General features: G+C 40.7%; 1 protein-coding gene across 2 annotated transcripts in view; it reads right to left on the bottom strand.

Annotated features, from left to right (window-relative positions):
- FYN (FYN proto-oncogene, Src family tyrosine kinase) overlaps positions 1–15820 on the bottom strand; it is a 211097-nt gene that overhangs the window by 89307 nt on the left and 105970 nt on the right. The window lies entirely within an intron of this gene.

Here is a 15820-nt window from a genome sequence, read left to right on the forward strand (position 1 = left end):
TTTAAATCATATAGGACAGATGTGCAGAAGTGGCAGTGTCTCCATTCAAATTCTTTCTTTCTTTTTTCTTGAGACAGCATCTTGCTCTGTCATCTAGGCTGGAGTGCAGTGGCACAATCACAGCTCCCTGCAGCCTCAACCTCCTGGGCTCAAGCTATCCTTCTACCTATGCCTCCCAGTACCTGGGACTACAGTTGTGCACCACCACATGCAAATAATTTTTTTTTTTTTTTGTAGAAACAAGGTCTCACTATGTTGCCCAGGCTGGTGTTGAACTCCTGGGCTCAAGCAATCCTCTTGCCTCAGCCTCTCAAAGTGCTGGGATTACAGGCATGAGCCACCATGCTTAGCTTCAGATATTTCTTAAGCTTGAAGAATGTGGTAGGAAAATCCTACCATGTATTTTTCTCAGATTTATATTCCTAAGCATGTAAATCAAGGAGCAATAAATTTATTATATAAACAAATGTAAGACTTTATTTTATAAAACTGGATGTTTATTACTAAGACTTCTACCAAAAGATCAAAGCAAAACCATGGAAGAGAATGTGGAGTGGTGCTAGACAAATATGTTAATACTGAATTTGGGAACTGAGTCTGTTACTGATTCTACTAGTCCAACTTTGTGATCTTGGCAAGTTATTTATCCCTCTTAAACCTCAACTCCATCCATTCCTCCATCTATCCATCTACCCATGACCCATCCAACAAATACATCCTCTCTACTAGATGCCCAGCCCTTGGTGAATTAAAAAGATGAATAAGCTATCAGCCCACTGGAGCAGCTTTTGATAAAACAAGTGTACAAATAATTCTATGCAAGACAATTGTCAGTTGGAAGTTGTAGGGTGCTAACAGGAGCTTAGTGGAAAAAGAGGTCACTTCCAATGGAGAGATCAGTCAAGGCTCCATTGAGGAGAGACATTTTGTTGTTTGAGAAAGAAGCAAGATTTCTAAATCTAGGGCTGGGTTGAGACATTCCTGGCCACAGGAAAAGCCAGGGCAAAGATGGGCATCAGGGAGGCATGGAAGACATTTAGGGAAGAGTGACAAGTCCACCAGGTGGAACAGGGTCTGAGTGGGGAGGCAGTGGCTCCTCTGATCATGCAGGCAGCCAAGAGAGGACTGGACTGAATTTGGAGCTCAGAGAGGAGGCTCTGAAGAGTTCTAAGCAAGAATGACTTGGTCTGGCGGCTCCACGCAGAATGGCTCTGCCACAAAACCACCTGAAAGATGTTAGGAAGAAGTTTTAGCAGTCCAATTCAGTGTTAATAATCTTGCTTTAGGAGGGTGGTGGTGAGGGGGGATGGAGGGATAGACAGGGCTGTGAACTGGTGGAATGGAACTGGGCACTTACTTATCTCTAATATTCAAGCTTCCACATTCTGATATTTGACAGTTTAGTATAAGTGGGGGAAATTAACTTGAATGCCCCCAAAATAGAGGCAAAAATAGCTTTGGATAAAATTTAGTCCCATTTCTATATATATTGAAATCTCAATATCAATTAGTCATACAGAAAAAAGTGGTCTTGCAGAAGAAGTGTCTAGGCACGATATATGAAAGACAAGCTGTATTTAGGTAAACCTACTAAAGTGTCTCAGCATTTGGTCTGATCCACCATACAGGACGCTTTCATAGGAGGAATAGTCATGCCACTTTCTATTTTGACAGGGGTCAGAGAAGTGTGGTTCTTTACGGACTCAGCAATGCATTATCCAAAAAGGCCTCTCATAATACCTTTGGGAATAAGATACGAAAATGTGGGCTAGATACTAGAACAATGAAGTGAATTATAATATTTAAGTGGGGCTGATTGGTGAGCTCAGGTCCACCTAGAAGGTGGTCTCAGGAGGCCTAAAATGGGGCTCTGAGCTCTTCAACAACTTGTCAGCATCTTAGATGAAGATATTGAAAATTTGTATGGTGAAATATTCAGATGGAACAAACTTTTGAAGGGACAGGAGTGACAATCTCAAGATATAAAAATATCTTGGTAGGCTGGAGTAATAGGCCACAACTGACATGATAAAATTAGTAAGGACAAATGTGAGGGCCTAAACCAAAAAAAAAAAAAAAAATTGCCTAAGTACGGGATGAGGGACATGTGGTTTAGCAGCAGCATGTGTAAAAACAATTTGTGGAGAAGTGTTGGCTGAAAGTAATTTCAATTTAAGTCAATTGTTTGACATGGCTGCTTAAAAGTGTGATCTAATGTGGTATTTACTGAAATACAGCATTAGCTCCGGCCTCACTTAAGTTGGGATTCCAGAAACACTGAGAAACATAGGTGCTTTTGATATAAACATGTTGGGTACAGTTGCTTAACAAACCAAGCTCAGCTTAACCAGAGAGAAGTTTTGCTGGTCATCATGGAGGCCCTCCCCTTAGATAGACTGAGCTAGGGAGGTTAGTAGGAAGAAACAATGAAGGACTCACCAAACTAGAAGCTACACTTACCCATTCTATCCATTCTAGTAAGATTGAACTTTGATTTTTTTAAATGCGATGATAATAAAATTTTAGGCACCAAGAGACAGAGCCCGGTCAGAAGGACAATACTGTTCCTCTATTCCTTATCAAATACAATGCTAGGCAATATGAAGATATTTCTTTTATCGTCTGTCTGAATGTGGAACTCTTCCACCGTCTGAATAGTTCTGGGCCCCAAGTTGGGGTTTGCTTTCTTGATGGTTGGAAAGAATCATTTGGGTGAGGTGTACTGTGCCCATGACCCACAGCCAACTCCTGGCATGCACACTAGGGCACCTCTCCCACAGGGAAGGAGGTCTTCGCAAACCTTTTACTACCTTTCTTCAGTGTATAAACTGGGATCTCTAGAACTTTCAGACATAACACTTACCTCATGTCGGCAAATGAGAAGCAAGTTTCTCCTTATTCTCTATTAGAAACATAGAAAGCAAGCCAGCATAATTTCTAAACCAAGTTGGATCTTTCTTTAAAAAACAGGAAATTTGTTGCTATGCGTTGTTTTCCTTCCTTGAGCAGTATGCTGTTTATCTTCAGGAAAAGGATCACACAAATCCTGGTGTACATGCTTATGAACAACAGGCAAGGGTCACAGTCGCTCATTCTCATTTGCTTTCCTTGAGGGAGAGAAATCGTATGATGGGTTCAGTTGGTTTTGGCCTCAGTATACAGTAGTTTCCTGAGAGGCTTCCTTAATAGGTGCCCACTAAAACATTCCTTAACACAAACACACAAACACACACACAACCTGAGTATGTGTGTATGTGTGTGTATAATCTGACAGTCTCTCAAAGCATGACTACACAGAATTTAGAACTTGTTAACAGTAATACGATATGAAAAGGGACCCGAAATTCTGTTGCGAAAAACTAATACAAACACTGGAAATTGTTGTGCTTAGACAAAAAGATTTAAGCTGTTTTTTTGTTTTTGTTTTTTTTTTTTTAAAAAAAAAACAATGGGTGGGTTGTATATGGCAGAATTTCTTCTTAGGATTTGTGTCTAATAATGAGAATGTCCCAAAGATGGTAAAGAGTATCTTGACAATAGAGATTTCTTGGCAGAATTTGGATGAACAAATACTGGCTGGACTAGATGAGCTTTAAGGCTCCTTCAAGTACAGGAAAATCATAGCTATATGATTTTGATACTTTTTTTGTTTTTCTAAAATAGCCCATAGTGTGGAAGCTAACAAGGTAATCTGGAAACAAATGCCTTGAGACAAGGGCTTCTGAGAAACTGGATTCATAGTTGCTTAGAAGCCAAAATAAAATAAAATAAAAAAAACAGTATTTTGAGGGAAAGTGCATAATGCCAATGGAAAGTTCTTTAATATTCTTCCTGGAAAATGGTTATAACCATTTATAAAGCAAATCATCAGAATTTTAAGGGCAAAGTGACACATACAGTGAGAGATTTTAATAACACCTCTCTTAAAGAGATTGACAGATTAATAAGGATATAGAAGATGTGAGCAACAAAATGAAGAGATTTAATCTAATGGGCATATTTAGAACTCTGTCCCCACAGCCCCCATTAGAGAATACGCACTAAAGAAATTCACAGAATATTTAAAAAGAATTGACCATGTACTAGGCCACAAACCAAGTCTCAATGCATTTTGTGGAAATAGTATCATACAAACAACATTCCCAGACCACAGTAGATTTTTTAAGTTAGAAATCCATAACAAAATGATTACTAAAGACTCTCATTCATTTGGGAATTTAAAATGATGCTGCTAATAAAACTCATGAATCAAAGAAGAAATAATTATGGTAATTACAACATTCTTATAACTGAGTGATGATAAAAATACTCCATATTAGAATGTATCAGATTCCTCTACAGTTTTATTTAGAATAAAATACTTAAATCTTGTCCTAGAAAGAAAAAAGGACTGAGACTTAATGAACAAGTATCCAACTCAGGAAGTCAGAAAGTAAATAAGAGTACATCCAAAAAAAGCAGAAGAAGAAAATAATAAAGGGTAGAAATTAAAATCAGAAAACAAAGATACACTAGAGAAGATGAACAAAGGAAAAGCTATTTATTTGGAAAGACTAATAAGAGACAAATCAAATCTGATCAAGAAAAACATAGAGATGGTACAAATAATAACATTAGGAATGAATGAGAGAACATAACTACAGATTCAGCAAGGATTAAATAACAGCACACTACTATGAAGAAATATGTGCCATTAAGTTTGAAAATGTCAATGAAATGAAGAATATCACAGAAAAATTCAAATTATTATTCTAACAAGACAGAAACCTGAATAGTCTAATAACCATTTAAAAAACTGATTCATTAGTTAAAAAGCTTCTCATCCCTCCACCCAAAAAAATCCAAAAACTAATAAACACTAGGTTCAAATGGTTTTAGAGAAAAAAAATGAAAAAAAAAATCTGCGTTTTAGATCAAAACAAAAAAATGCAGGAGATAGAAAATGGAAAAGCACTAGGACAATCTCAGAACCAAATCCAAGATGGTAGGAAAAAGGAAAATTATGGACCACTCTCAGATATAAATACAAATGTAAAAATCCTAAATAAAATATCAGCAAACAGAACCCAACAATGCGTAAAATATATCACAACTAATGTGGATTTTTGCTAATAACGCAAGGATGATTTAACTTTAAAAAATGGATGACAATCATTCCTATACTATCCGACTGAAAGAGAAAATCCCAATGATCTTATCAATAGATACAGAAAAAGCATTCAGTAATAATTAACACATTTATAATTTTTTAAAATAGAAACTTTTAGCAAACTAGGATCAGAAGGGAACTTTCACAATCTAATAGAAAGTATTTACCAAAACCCAGCAGTAAGCATCATACTCAATGGTGAAATGCTAACAGCCTTCCCTTTAAAATCAGTAACAAGCTAAGAATCTGTGCTATCCCTACTTCCTATCCCCTGTGCTATTTCCTGCAGGTCCTAGCCAGAGTGGTAGGAAAAGAAAAAATAAATACATAAAAGATAAAATATTGAAAAAGAACTAAAACTTGTAATTATTTATAGATGGTATGTTTGTTACACAGAAAAACTAAAAGAAATACAGATACATTATTAGAATTGATAAGAGGTTTCAGCAAACGGCTAAGTATTAATTTAATATGAAAAATTTTATTTCTATCCACGAGCAACAGTAAGACAAAGTAATTTAAAAAAATTGAGCACTGTGCTTATATTTCTTGACCTTCATCTCCTGCTCTTCAACAGGCACCTCATACAGATAAGCACAGGATAATAAAAAAATTTAAGAAAAACAAGTAACCTAATTATATTGTAAAACTCTGAGAGGCAGGGAGTATAATTTCATGGAAGACCTACAGGACTCCTCTCTATTCTCATGGAAAAATTTCACTTAAAAAAAATGAGGCGTTATAGATGGGGTTACTTTGAACTGTGGTGAATCACACTTATTCACTGGAAAGACACATAAGCAGGAAGTCCAGGCCTCTGCAAATCAAACTCTGCCTAAAAGGAAAAATATGGCTGACACCTTCTCTTCTACACAGCTTATAATAAAGTCAGCAGGAAGTGGCCCTCCAAAATGGCATCCCACATAGGAAGGAGATGGATGCTGTGAAGGGAGACATTGGTCAAGAGGTAGGCAAAGCTCTTAAGAAAGCTCTTGAATGCTTGGTTCTTCATTTACATGAAGATAATAGGGAGAGTTACTTCTGTTGAAATTTCACTACAACCAAACACAGGATGTCATTTGAATTCTAAGAACTTCTTGATCCAATTGAGTTCCCTATACTCTTACTGTATATTCAGGTATGTCCATCGGCATGGGGGCCTGGTCAGCTCATGTTTTTAACAGTCTTAGAGAAGGAAACTATGGCACATATGATTTCTTTTTTCCACAGAGGGGTTGACTTATTACCATTTTTAATGAAGTGACAATAAAAACGAGATAAAAGGGTAGAGAATGTTCTATATTCACTTGGATCTTGCTGGACAATTCACTCAATAAAAACATGGTTATCTGAAAATACTAGATTCTGATGTTGTTTTTAAAAATATGTTAAAAGCCTAACTCACTGGAAACACCAAAATAAGCAAAGATAGTAGACTGATTTTCTGTTTGATTGATTAAATATAGTACATACCTATAATGGAATAGTATATAGCACTAAAATCATATTGCAACATAAATTTAGTGACTAAAAAATATTCACGGTGCACTGCTAAGTTAAAACAAAGTAGGATATAAAACATTAAGTCCAATTTGAAACCATTTTTTAAACATTCCTAAATTTGCACCGGGAAATGACATTCAACAAAATACTAATGATGTGCGTGACTATCTCTGTGTGATGGGTTAATAGGTGACTTTTATTTTGTTCTGTGTGTTCTGTATCTTTAAGTACTTTAGGGGTATATATTAATGTGGACATTATTTTAAAAAATCCACCATAATGAAAATGCCTAGAATTCACATCATACACATTTTTGGTGGTCACCAAAACATTCACAAACTAAGTATAGTTTTATGGCAGTGAAAACACCCAATAAAAGCCAAGTGTCCTGCTGATCGTTAGACTGGAGGACGACCTTTTCTCCTGAACTCCTGTTCTCCACTGCGCATTTGCCCTGAGGCATGGCTCAGTGCCCCCAGGAGACACTGAAAAGGCTCAGTGCCATCCCAAGAAGACGTTTCCTTCCTTTGGCTTACTCTCATACCATCAGCGGGGGACAGTGCAGACCGCAGCCCAGCATTTAGGACAGCAGGACAGGAATGAAAATTCTGGGCATGAACAAAGCTCCACTTACCACCTCCAGAACGCCGCTTCTCTGATTAGCAACTTTCTCCGCTCTGAAGCGTGGCTTCCCAGCCTTCCACACCAGTGGCCTATATCTTTTCCACCAATCTCCCACTGCCCTTCACACACTGTCCAGCCAGGATGGAATGCACCTCCACATAACTGTCCATGCAGTTCTCACATCTTGCCAACCGGCTAGGCCCATGCGAGTCTCACCCTTCACGTAAGCCTCCCTTCTCAGCTCCTCAGACCTGCGCTGGTCTCCCCCTCTCTCAGCTCCTTGGCTTATACCCAACACTTGATCATTTGCAGATGAGACAGTCACATTGTTTAACTGTTCCCTGTGCATGGCAGGGTCTGGTAAGGGTTGGGGCCAAGAATCTCTTTGATTCTTCCCATTGCCTTCTTCTGGCTTCTGGCACAGGTCTACAATATAGTAGGTTCTCAAAACCAGGAAAATCATTTAAGGTGGAGTGATTTCACTGGCACTTTTCCTGACAATAATTTTGTCAGCAATCTCTTCCTTCTGGTCTGCCTGTCTGCCTCTCTTTTTATGCTTGTCTCATCCTTAAGAGCAAAGAATGGCATTTTTCCTGCTCACTCTTCTCAGCTCATAAACAAATGGCTTCCTCTCTACTTCAGCCCTCGTGGAGTGGTGCTAACCGAACGGAGGCTGTCGCGGAGAGTGCCGGGTCCTCTCGCCTGCTCACTCCCAGGCACCCAGGCACTTGGAGGGTGCTGCAATCTCGGTGCCCATTCTCATCAAGGACTGTGGATCTTTTGGTTCCCCTCCAGGGGTTCTTGCCCTTCAGACTTTGGTGGGCTATGTTCCACATTCATTTACTCACCCACTCATTCAGCACCTAGTTCCTTAGTGCCTTCTGTGTGCCAGGCACTGTTACGTAAACTCACTGTTGTATGTCTTATCTCCCCACCTACACTGAAAGCTCCCCGACGGCAACGATTATCTGCTACGATTATTTAATTGTCACCAGAGAATCTAACAGTGTGTTCAGAAAGTGTTTGAAAAATATTTACCTGACTGAAAGGAGAATGAGAAAAGGAATAAAGCAGAAGGCTTCAGTTTTCATTCGATTATTCTCTCTGCTGTGGTTTGACTAGAGATGGCGTAAAAAGATAAGGGAAAACTTTGACTCTAGCAGACTGAGTAGAGCCTTCATTTTTTTTTTTTTCTGGGCCTCTGTCCAGACCAAATGAGACAGTGACGTATGTGAAAACATTCTTTAAGTTGCAGAATATTTTACAAATATGAAGTGTCAGCATCATCACGATATGCATCACCCATACCTTACTGTGAAAAGTTTGATTCCAAACAATAAGCAACCAAATCACCCCATTTTGCAAGCTCCTGCAACCGGCAGCATAATACAGCCAGAAAAAAAAGCTGACAGCCTGACAAAACCCAAATGGAAAATTAAAATGAGCAAGAACAGCCACACACCCAAAGAGAGAGCAAACCCGCACTGCTTGGAGGAGGAAATCCTCTAATTGCCTCCACACTCCTGCTCGCTTCCATCTGCTTGCATTTAAGGAAACCCAACTACTGGGCTCCTCGCAGCTGTAGAGAAAAAGATATGCATCCTAAGTGCCTGGATGGCTGCAGCAGGCAGGGACTGACAAGAGGACAGAAGATCCACAGGCAAGGCTCAACAGCACATCTAAAAACAAATTTAATGTGTGTTATGCAAAATGGCAAACCAGCTCTCCTGGCTGTGAGGTCACATGAAATAATAACGGAACTCATTCTCAGGAGAAAGGCGGCAGTGGCGTGTGTGGGCAGGAATGCTGCAGTGTGCTCCTCACACAAAGAAGCCCATGGGCCTCCCCCAGCTGGGAGTTGCATGGAGCCCAGGCTGCAATTAGGTTTCTTGTGGGGAAGTGACTGGAGACATAGGCACCCATGTTCCTCACTGTGGGGTAACTAAATCGCCTTTGGCAAAATTTCTTAAGTGCAATTATAGTTTTTAGAAATGCCAACCTTTTGATTCCAGTCTCACTTTGACCATTTCTCCCCTGCTGTTCCTATCTGAATCTCACCAGTCCCATTCTCCAGTCTGCCCTCGGCCTTCTCCCTTTCTGGACTGCTGACCACCTATGCTCAGGACCTTACTGTGCTTCCATAATCAGAGGGATCCCCTAAGGTGCAACCAAACTGTATAATTTAAAAAACTCCACATCTTGGAGAACAGACAGTTAATTATGAGATGATGAAACTGTGGTGCAGAGATATAAAGACACAAGATGTGTTCACATCACCAGCCGGTGGCAGGGACAGAGCCTGACAGCAGATATCTACAACTCAACATACATAATACAGAAAAAGGACACCAGCACTTGGTGGCACTTGTTACGAGCCAGAGACTAGGCAGGGAGCCTTCACACACTTTATCTGAGTCCAAACCTGACATTAATCCTGTGAGCTGGACTGAAAGCAGTTAAGCCACTTTCCCAAAATCTTGCAGCCAGTAATGATGACGATGGGATTCATTCCCAGGTCTGATTGCAAAGCCTGTTCTTCCTTCTAGCCTGTACTGCCAAAAGATTTCAGCGTGAAGGAAGCTGACGGAGTAGTTAACTCATGAGATGGGTTCCTCTTTGTGGCTGTATACCTGCTCATGGTCTAGTGAAAGGAGAACAGTTAATGAATGGTATGAATGGCAGTGCACTGGAATTCTGGAAGATGAAGCTGAAAATCAGTAGGAAAGGTTGTTATTGAAAATGCCTTGGTTTCCTGGTGTGACCATAGTTTTATAATTTGTGGGGACCTTGGAAGATTCTGGAGAGGTGGGCTTTGTATCTCCAAGTGGCTCCCTCCTCCACAGCAGTCTAAAACCAGAAGGGCAGAGCCTTCTGGGGCGACAACCACTTGGCTTCAAGCACTGAAGGGTGGAGCGGATGCTGCCATGGCAGGCGAGCTTAGGAGGAAGAACGGTGGCTGCTGGGACCTCCAGGACTCTCTGCAGGGTTGCGAAAGGGGGCTGCTAGCTGCTTGCCCAGGGTCTCCTTGTACCTTTAGCAAAAAAAATGCTCTCGAGAATCCTCTGGACAGGCTATCTGCCTCCAATCATCACTCCCAATGCTGAGACTGCTCAGCAATCCCTGGTCAGCTCACTATCAAAGCAGGACCTGCATTACATCATGGAGGAGTGTGGGTGGCTCGATGTTTTTTATGTGAAGAAATTGGTTATGCCCTTCCGTGAGAAAGAACAGCTTCAACACGTAGGCTGTATGTATGCAAAATGTTCCTTTGGGTAAATGGTAAAAAGAAATCATCATGGAATCCTACCTAAGTGGCCTGAACTGGAAAAAATAATTTTTCATTTTATCTGGCTCTGGCTTTCCACGAGCAGCAGTGGTGAGGAAGCTTCCCAAACTGTTGGCCACAGCTTGGGGCCACCCTGGGAGAGGCTTTGCTTCTGCATCTGGTTTTCTCAGTTCTCTAAGACCTCACCAGTTAATGTTCATTACTTACACCTCTAAGTAATCTCTATTTTACTGTAAATGACAATAAAATTCTAAGCCCCCCAAGTGACTAAGTGGACCCTCCTCTCGACCATGGGGATCCAAAGAAACCTGGAAAACTAGTTCAGGCCAGGAAGGGAAGGTAGGGGTCAGATATACCTCATTATACCCTCGTCCCTTTGGAGTTCAGGCACAACTGGCTGGCATGAACATTAAAACAGAGACCCTAAGGCTGACAGAACAGACTCTTATAGCAATATGATACTAACTCCAACCTGACACTAGCATAACATCACATGACAGATAACAGGCCCTAAAAGGAAATCAAAGTATTTTACCCTAAAATATATTTCCTTGATATATTTTGAAATGGCCCTGCAAAGCTGTCTCTTGTAGGGGAAGTTTGCATGCAGGGGTGTCCAACCTTTTGTCTTCCCTGGGTCACACTGGAAGAACTGTCTTGAGCCACACACAAAATATACTAATGATAGGTGATGAGCTTAAAAAAAAAAAGTCCGTGCATAATTTTTGTGATATCTGCCACCTGCCACCACAGATAACTAAAAAATTCCTCGCATTCAAATGGCTGGACACGGGTGAGAATCTCCTTCCCTTACTAGGTCTCTTCTGTGACTCTGACTCCTTTGATAAGAGACATTTACATTTATGCTCTCCAAAGCCTTCTTCTTGGAGGTTTCATCCACATGACAGGAATCTTTATCTTCCAGGCCCCCTGACCCCACTTACCTCAACTGATTTCAACTCTTCAGGCAAAGCTTAATTCTTTGAACCAATTGTCAATCTGGAAATATTTAAATCTACCTATGACCTGGAAGTCACCCCCTCCTTCACCCCCTGGACACACACTGCCTTCAAGATGTCCAGCCTCGCTGGCCAAACCAATGTATACCTTACATATGTGGGTTTCTGTCTTCGTAACTTCTGTCTCCATAAAATGTATAAAATCAAGCGGTAACCCAGCCACCCTGGGTACATGTTCTCAGGACCTCCTGAAGCTATGTCATGGGTCATGTTCCTTAACCTTGGCAAAATAAACTTCTAAATTGATTGAAACCTGTCTCAGATACTTTTTGGCTTACACTTGGTTTACTATTTTTAAGGTCAAAATTCAACCAAGTCTCAAAGCTCTCTCTTTGGAGCGGATATCAACAGGATAGGTATCTGAAAATAGCTTGTTTGTCTTGTCCACTGCTTGATAGTTAAGACAAAGTTTGCTTTTGTTGGAAACCTCCCAACATTTTATTGTGAACAATTTCAAACACAGTTTTCATAATTTTACACTGAATATCCATATACTTACCATCCAGCTTTTAACATTAATATTATAATATGTGTGCTTTATCAAATAGCTATGCATCTATTCATGCTACAAAACTTTTAACTATACATTTTTTTCATGGATTTTATTTTTCTGAAGTGTAGTTTAGGGGAAAAGCATGCTTTTCAAACATGAGTGTGAATTCTTGCTTGAACACTTACTAGCTGGGAGACTTTGGGCAGGTGTGTAATTTCTTAGAGCCTCAGTTTGCATTGTTATAAAATGTGGGTAACAATGCCTACGGGTGCTGTGCAGATTAAATGTGATACGGTGTGGGAAGTGCCTTGCACACAATCAATTCAATATGCAGTAGGAACACATAACCAATTTTCAGCACTGAGGCTATGCTATCTATGAAACAAAATTGAATTCATCAAAAATAATGACAACAATTATCCAGCTATAGGTGAAGCAAGAATGGCAGAATGTTGATGATCACTGTTGGAGCTGGGTGAGGTTGCATGGAGTCCAGTATGCTACACTGTTTACTTTCTATGCATTTGAAATTTTCCATAAAAAATGAATAAAATGTTAAAAAAGCAAATTGGTCACTGGATTTTGTCAAGCAAAAAAAAAAAAAAGAGAAAAAAAAGGGATTTGAAATATTTAATAAGAAACCTCTGAGGAAGTAATAAGAAGTGGTGATACTGGGTTGGGGGTGGTGCAGGATAGTGGTGAAGGGTTGGGGGCCCCACATCTCACTCTCACGGCTGTGGGGCAGCATGGGGAGGAGGAAGGACAAGCCTTGGGTATTTTGTAAAAGCTCCCCAGGTGATCTGGTTCACTCCTGAGTGAGAACTCCTGTGCTGGCAGAAAAGTGTGAAACCACACTTTTCCAGCATATTAATTGTGAGAATAAGTACTTTGCATAATACAAAGCTTGTGCCTCTAGCTCATTTGCAGGCAGATGACACAGCGTGAGAAGCCTCTGATTTAGTAGAATAAGAACTATTTGTAACCAAACAGCCTCCCTCTGTTAAGTCAGGGGTAGGTTGACCAAGGACCTAATTAGAGTGCATTCTCCCACGTCACTTATCAACTGTCTTAACTCGTAGAGCTAAGGGGTTCCTTTAGTGCTTTCAGAATTGGGAATCTGGAGAAAGGTGGAAGAAAAAAACCCCATGGACAATGTTAAACAGAAGTAAAAGGAAAGACTGCTCTTTTAAAAAACAAAATGTCACCCTCCTGTTCTAGTTCCTGAATTCCTTCCCTTCCCTGCTGTGGCTGATTCTCTCTTGTTCCCCTTTGCTGGCAGCTGGAGGCAAGGAGGGGGCTGTGATGGAACCCCTGGGTGAGAGAGTATGTGTCTGGAGTCCTCTTGGTGGAGCCGAAGCAGCGTCTTTGTGGGCTGGGATCATGCGGAGGCAGCTAGAGTAGGCAGGCCAAGCTGGGCCACCGCAGGGGAGCAAGGCTGTTTGCTATCATGTGGGTTTCCTGAATGAGGCCAGGAAGGAATGCTTGTAACAGAGGAGAACTGCACACAGGGTGTGTGCACACATGAGCATACACACTCTCAGAGGATTGGAAGAATTTTTATACCTATGTGTGATGGACTGAATCGTGTCCCCTCAAATGCATGTGTTGAAGCCCTAACCCCCAATGTAACTATATTTGGAGAAGGGGGCCTTAAAGGAGGTTGATGAAAGTTAAATAAGTTCAAAGAGGTAGGGCCCTGATCCAACAGGGCTGGTCTTCTTATAGGAAGGGGAAGAGACAGCAGGGGAACTTGCAGAGAGAAAAAGGCCATGTGGGGACACCAGAGACAGGGGACACCAGAGACAGCCATCTGCAAGACGAGGAGGGAGGCTCACCAGACCCCGACCCTGCCTGCACCATGAACTTGTACTTTCAGTCTCCAGACTATTAGAAAATACGATTCTGTTGTTTAAGTCACCAAGGCCTTTCCCCTGACAGAAACGCCCACCTGAAAGGAACCTTTACCTATTTCTCTGGCATGTGTTATCTATGAATATGTTCTAAGACTTATTAAACACTTCAGTTATTTTTAAGCACCCACGATGAAAAAGACACAGTGTTGGACATAGAGGTGAATTTTCTAGCCTAAGGGACTAGGAAGAAGTGACATTTAAGATGAGCCTTGCTGGATAAGCAGAGACTGACTAGAAATTAAAAAAAAAAAAAAGATCCTTGCAGCAGATTAGACTTAGACTCTAAGCGACAGCAGGAAGGCATCCCAAAAGGTCAGAAAATGAGTGTTCAAAGCCCTCCAAGGGCACAGAGATGGTTTGGTTTTGCTACAGGATCACATTCGAAGTGAAAGAGTTAGACGTGGTAAAGAGGTGGGATGGACAGACAGATCATAAAAGGTCTCAGATGCCAGATTAGGGCTTTTTCTGGGGGAATAACAGGAGCCTTGAGAAGTTTTGAAACAAGAGAATGACAAGATTGATACATGTGTAAAAAGGGAAAAGTGAAGAGACATGACACGGAGTAAGCACTTATGAGTGTCAGGCATCATGTCAGCACCACACTTCTTCTCTTTTAATCCTCAAAACAATACCATTTTGGACATGAGAAAGTTGAGTCACAGCAGGGTGGTGACTTGCCTAAGACCCCACAGCTGGTCAGCAATGGAGCTCAGATGCAAGCACATGCCCAGTAGCAAAGTTAACGACCTGCCCTTCCTGTCATTTAACCTCAAGCTCACCTCCCACACCATCATCTATTTTCCTCCCAGTCAGAATGGCTATTTTAACAGAGCCTGGAATGTACATTGCTTTTAGGGTTGGAAAGCAGGCAGATTAACCACAAAAATTTCCAATGCACAGGGCACCTCTAGAAATATCATTCAGCCTCCTAAACAAAGCCATATGTAAACCGGCTCCTGCTGTCTGTATTAGTCCATTCTCACACTGCTAATAAAGACATACATGAGACCGGATAATTTATGAAAGACAGAGGTTAAATTGACTCACAGTTAAGCATGGCTGGGGAGTCCTCAGGAAACTTACAATCATGGCAGAAGGGGAAGCAATCACATCCTTCTTCACATGATGGCAGAAAGGAGAATTGCCGAGCAAAGAGGGAAAAGGCCCTTATAAAACCATCAAATCTCGTGAGAACTCACTTACTATCATGAAAACAGCAGCATGGGGGTAACTGCCCCTATGATTCAATTACTTCCCACCAGGTCCCTTCCATGACATGTGGGGATTATGGAAACTACAATTCAAGATGAGATTTGGGTGAGGACATAGCCAAATCATATAATGTCTTTTCCTATTACAACACAATCAAAGGGTCAAGTTGGGAATTCTCCTATTGTGTCCTACAATATCAAAGTAACCAATGATCATAATTTACACATAAAGCTGCAAAAATATATAGGGGATATAGTTGTCCTAGGTAAGTAGCCACCCCAACATCGACTATATTTTTAATGCAATATAAACAGCTGCTCTCAAATAACCTCTGCTCCCCAAATCCAACAAGATCACCCAGTATCCAGGAAAATACAATGCTGTTTTCTTTGTCTACCTTTAAATGACAAAGTAGTCATGCTATGATCATTCGATCTTTTGACGTAGCTGCTCTTCTAAAACTTCAGGTATATTGAAAAATGAGAGTAAAAATCAGGTTAGAGTTAATTCCCTAATACATAAAAATCAAAACATACCATGCCAGTAGAACAATTCACATTTTCTTAAGTGCTCTCCTTCAAGGGCAAAGATTTTTGGTATTTTGGAAGCAATACTTACAAA

Source organism: Nomascus leucogenys, chromosome 3 (genome assembly GCF_006542625.1).
Source record: "Nomascus leucogenys isolate Asia chromosome 3, Asia_NLE_v1, whole genome shotgun sequence".
Lineage (NCBI taxonomy): Eukaryota > Metazoa > Chordata > Mammalia > Primates > Hylobatidae > Nomascus > Nomascus leucogenys.